Source organism: Pinus tabuliformis, chromosome 9 (genome assembly GCF_031772625.1).
Source record: "Pinus tabuliformis cultivar Carrire ecotype Pingquan chromosome 9, CPIR1, whole genome shotgun sequence".
NCBI lineage: Eukaryota > Viridiplantae > Streptophyta > Pinopsida > Pinales > Pinaceae > Pinus > Pinus tabuliformis.
The window spans coordinates 348,441,729-348,447,728 of record NC_142307.1 but is presented as its reverse complement, the minus strand read 5'-3'; positions in this window follow the sequence as shown (position 1 = coordinate 348,447,728).

Below are 6,000 nucleotides of genomic sequence, written 5' to 3'. Positions count from 1 at the left end.
ATCTGCATCTGTATAAGCATGAAGTGTAAGATCTGTATCTCTAGGATACCATAAGCCATAATTTTGAGTCCCTTGAAGATATTTAAAAATTCTCTTCACTGCCTGAAGATGAGTCTCCTTCGGATTTGCCTGAAATCTTCCAACTATTCCAACTGCATGCATGATGTCCGGTCGGGTACCTGTCAAATAAGGTAAACTTCCAATCATAGATCTTTAGGTTGGTTGATGTACTGCTGCAGATTCATCATTTGCACTGAGGCTACATCCTGTGACCATGGGTGTACATACTGGTTTTGCATCTTCCATACCATATTTCTTCAAAATCTGTTTGAGATACTTGGTTGAGATAAAAAGATTCCTCCTTTTTGTTGGATTTGCAAACCAAGGAAGTATGTCAGTTCTCCTAGCAAGGACATTTCAAATTCTTTCTACATGACCAAGGCAAAGCTTTGACTCATAGCTTCTTCATTGCTACCAAAAATAATGTCATCTACATACACAACAAGTATTAGCAATTTGTCATTTTCAACTTTTATATAAAGATTGCTATCTGCTGATCCTTTTGAAAAGCCTTGTTGATGAAGATATTTGTCCAAACGGTAGTACCAAGCCCTTGGAGCTTGTTTGAGACCATAGAGAGCCTTTTTCAATCTGCATACAAGATTTGGATCATTTCCAAGAATGAACCCATCTGGCTGTTCAATGTATACTTCTTCTTCCAAGTCTCCATTCAGAAAGGCTGATTTCAGGTCCATTTGAAATACTTTGAAGTTTTGAAAACTTGAGAGAGCAAGGAACATTCGGATGGCCTCAAGTCTTGCAACAGGAGCAAAGGTTTCTTCAAAGTCTATTCCTTCTTGCTGCGCATACCCTTTACAAACAAGTTTGGCTTTGTTTCTAATTACTTCCCCATTTTCATTCAATTTATTTTTGAAGACCCATTTTGTTCCGATAACATTCTTATCCTTTGGTCTAGGAACCAGCTCCCAAGTGTTGTTCTTTTCGATCTGCTCAAGTTCTTCATCCATTGCCTTCACCCAACATTCATCTTTGCATGCCTCTTTCACATTTTGTGGTTCAGTAGAGGAGAGTAATGCCAAATAGCTTGAAGCTTCTGCAACTGTTCTTCTTGTTTGTACACCTGCTTCTTTCTGCCCCATAATCTGAGATTCTGGATGATTCTTCTGGACATATCTGGATGGAGTCTTTTCTTCTATTCTTGTTTGCTCCTCTAGTTCTTCTTGAGTTTCTTCTTGAGGTTCTTCTTCTTCATCATTCTGTCGTTGGGGGTAGCCTTCATCTTCTTCGATGTCTTCATGATGTACTTGCCTAGGAATGTATCCCTTCTCATCAACCACTACATCAATGCTGTCAACAATTCTGCCAAGTCTTTTATTGTAGCATTTGTATGCTTTGCTATGTGGAGAGTAACCAAGAAGAATGCCTTCATCTGCTCTAGGTTCAAGTTTGCCAAGCTGCTCATCAGTATTCTTGATATAGCATTTGCTCCCAAAGATTTTGAAGTGCTTTACCGAAGGAGTCCTACCACTCCAGAGCTCATGAGGAGTTTGAGTGCTGTTCACCCGGACATTTGTTTTGTTGAGAATAACAACCGCAGCATGTGCAGCTTCACCCCAAAAAGTTGCGGGAGTTCCTGACTCATCAAGCATAGCACGAGCCATTTGTTGGACTGTTCTGTTCATTCTTTCCACAACTCCATTTTGCTGAGGAGTTCTTGCTGTAGAGAATTCTCTTCTTATCCCATGTTCTTCACAGAAATCGAAAAATTCATTTGAAGTAAATTCCCCACCTCTGTCGGATCGGAGGCACTTAATTTTGTGACCTGATTCATTTTCAACCAAGGCTTTGAAGGATTTGAATTTTTCGAATGCTTCATCTTTGTGCTTCATAAGTCCTAACCAGACAAACCTGGAGAAATCGTCAATGAATAATATCAAGTATTCTTCTCCTCGAGGTGTTCTTTTCCTGAAAGGACCGCATGTATCTGTATGTAGTAGCTCAAGAGGCATGCTAGCTAATCCTTCTTTCTCTGGAAAGTTAGTTCTGGTTTGTTTTCCAAACTGACATGATTTGCATATGGTGTTTTCAAGAATTTTGATATATGGAAGATCGCGAACTGCTTGATATTTGCATGCTTTCCTTATTTGTGAAAATCTTAGATGTCCCAACCTCCGATGCCATAACCAGTGCTCATCATCCTTGCTCAGATAACATTGTTTTTGTCCTTCTTCAAATATGTACAGATTATTTGGAGTTCTTTTGCCTTTGATCACTGTTTTACCTGTATCAAGATCACGAACAAGACATCCATTTGATCTGGATATAACCTCGGTTAGTTGATCACACATCTGGATGACACTTAGAAGATTATGCTTCAATCCATCAACATACAAAACATTTCCAGCCTTAACCTTTTCTTTTAACTGAGCAATGCCTTTTCCTTTTATAGTTGCAGGAGTATCATTTCCAAAAGAGACTTTCTTTCCTTTTTCTAGAGCAGAATATGACTCAAGTTTTTCTTTATCACCTGTCATATGCTTCGAACATCCACTATCAATGTACCATAGATTTTCCTGTCCCTCTGCATAAAATGCTATCCCACATCTTTCTGTTTGTGGTTCCTTTATTCTCCATGTTTTGGTGCTTGAGGCTTGTTCCTTTTTCTGCTGAAACCTGCTCCTGCATTCAGAGTCTTCATGACCAAAGTTATTGCAAATAGAACATTCAACTTCATTTTCAAGAACCGAAAAGTTGTTATAGGTCCTTTTTGTAATCCCGCTCATACTTCTTTGTTTTTGAGCTTCCCTAGTCATGATTGTTTTATATGCAACACATTGAGCTGCTTTGTGACCAAAGTTATGGCAAGAAAAGCATTGTCCATTGAAGAAACTTCTGCGGTTATCGAATCTACCAGCCAATTGATTGTAATTTCTATTGTCATATATTCTTGAACCAAATTGAGAAGATTTTACCTGTGGCTGGTTGTAGCTTTTGTTCACCCTTAAGATGGATTGCCCCTGATAGTTTCTGTTTGTAATTCGTCCCTGCTTTACTTGATGATCTTCATTGTGCTTTTGCTCATTTCTTCTTTCTGCATCAAGATAACTTTTTGAGGTGGATGCTTGAGAAGTTTCTCCATTATAGCCCAGACCTGTCTTGTCTAGTGGAGACCGCTGCATATTGATAATCTCATCCAAAGTTTCAGATCCTTTGACAAACTTGAGATTAATAGCTTTTGTTTTCTCAATCTCTTTTCTAAGACCAACAATTTCACCTTCTAATTTTTCAAGATGTTTTTCCTTTTCATCAATTTGAAATTGTAGAGTATCAATGATCATGTTCTTTTCTTCTATACATCTCTTGAGTCTAGTAATTTCATCATAAAGGTTATCCACATCTATAGCATCCATATAATTATCATCTTCAAATGCCATTAACAACTTATATTCATTACCTTGTTCATCTTCATCACTGTTTGATAGACCATCACTATCTTCATGAGTGTAGTAGCTTTTTCTTATTTGCGCTCTGTTTCTTGTTCCATCTAGTAGGTTCCTTTCCTTTATCCTTATAAGGAAATTTTGCAGCATAATGACCTACTCTTCCACAAGCAAAGCATTTAAAAGGTAACTTACCTCTGAACCTTCCAGAACCCCTTTGAAGATTTCTGACAAAATTTGATTCTTCTTCCTCTTCTTCTGGGACGTGGCTTGCTTCATAATAATCTCCTTTGCCTGATGCCTTGAAAGCAGCTTCTCTTCTATCTGATGGACCTCCCTTTCTCATTTCATAAGCAGTTAGAATTCCATGTAGCTGAGACATAGTAAGAATTCGTAGATTTTCCTTTTCTTCTATTGCAGATACTTTAGATTCAAACTTGGGGGACAATGATCTTAGAACCTTTTCAACCACAATAGCCTTTTTTATTTCTTCACCCAAATTTTTCATACAATTAACAACCTCATCTACCCGAAGAAAATAGTTAGCCACACTTTCATCATTATACATTTTGAGAGTCTCATACTGAATTCTGAGAGTTTGAAGCTTAGCACGCTTTACCTGTTCATCTCCTTCATAGCTCGTGAAAATTTTGTCCCATATCTCTTTTGCGGATTTATAGTGCATTACCTTCATGAATTCTGATTGAGATATACATCCTAATAGAGTACTGACTGCTTTCGCATTTGTTTCATACTTCTTTTTCTCGGCTGCATCTGTAGGAGTAGCTGAAGGAAAATCATAGCCTGTCTCTACGATGTCCCAAACTTCTGTACCAAGAGATTGAAGATAGGCAGTAACTCTTACCTTCCAATAATTGAAGTTTGTCCCATCAAAAACCGGTGGCCTGATTGATGCTTCTCTCTCGTAGTTGCTCATGATGAACGATCTACCTTCAAGAGATCAAGCTCCTCTGAAGGACCTGCTCTGATTCCAATTGTTGGAAATAATACTGAGAGGGGGGGTGAATCAGTATTATCTAATTCTTTTAATAATCTTCCTTATTTGTTCTTTGAATTATTTTTGCATGTCAGTACCATAAAATAATGAGCATGAACAAAGAAAACAGATAGTCACACCAAAGAACACAAGATGTAAGGTGGAAACCCACTGTGGGTGAAAACCACCTGCTGCAATATGTCTCTATCTTCTTTCAAATTAGAAACTCCTTTTACAATGGTTTTGTACTGGTGCAGTCCTTTACCAGTACGCAGGCTGCAACCTGCAGAGAGCTACAACTCTCTCTCGTTTTCCAGTCTCTCCTGGAAGGGAGCTACAACCCCCTACTTCTTTTCTTATAAGGACCACTTTTCATAAATTTTCAAACTGGATCCATAAGCATCAAATGATCATCAAGTATAAGAGAATCACCCAGTCAACTGTAATAACCAAATCAACAATAATAGAACCAAACCCAGAACACAGCAATGATAAACAGGGATTTCAAGAGAAGTAAGCAGCTTCACCCATGTACTGCCTGCTTACAGTAAGCACCCTGCTCAACTGCTCGCCTGCTTACGTACACACAGTAGTCAACTGCTCACCTGCTTACGTATGCACTGTACTCAACTGCTCACCTGCTTACCTACGCTCTGTGTCCATTGATCTGCCTGCGGATCTCCGCAACTGCAACCCTTCTGTGCCTGCGTACCGGCGCACCTGAAACGCTTCGTTCCAGCGTATATACGCACTTTTCTTTCACTGTACCTGCGTACCTTCGGGCATAGATGATTTCAAGACTTCAAGAATAACCCAGACAGTCAGATCTACAGATCTGATCATGCGCCAAAGAGATCTCAATCCATCAGTAGATTCGTCTTATTTAGATCTAGATATTACTCCCAAGAGATCATAATATTTCAGATCTAGCTCTCATAAGATGTTCAACCCAAGCACATACCCAAGCCAAATGATCTCCTCTGCTTTATATAGGAAAGCTCTTCCTCAAATCATGGATCAATACCACGGGCCGACACCATAATAACACAAATACCGTAGGCTAAATATCAAAGATTAAACATAAGAAACCCCACGTGTGCTTTTCTCTGCCTTGAAATGAGTGCACTGGGGGTACGCACCTCCTGGACGGCTTATCTGCGTATCAGGCCGCGGTCCCTTCACGGTGTACCTGCAGGTACGCACTTTCTGAACTGATCTCCTGCGTACTTCTTAATTTTCAATATATTGAGAGCCTTGCCATGGGGGTTGCCATAAAGTACAACATCTGTAACATATATATAGCCATACCAGAAACATAATGCCAACAATCTCCCCCTTTGGACTTGATGGCAACCTCACAAACTTCAGCTTCATTCTCCCCCTTTGACATCAAGGGCAAAGGGTTATGCTCCCCCTAAGAACATGCTCCCCCTGAATATGAACCAGATCTGCAGCGAAGAACCATAAAACACCATGAAAGAGATAGAGACATATTGCAGCTACTTCCAAGATCTCCTTCTGCACATCCTCAACAATGCATTA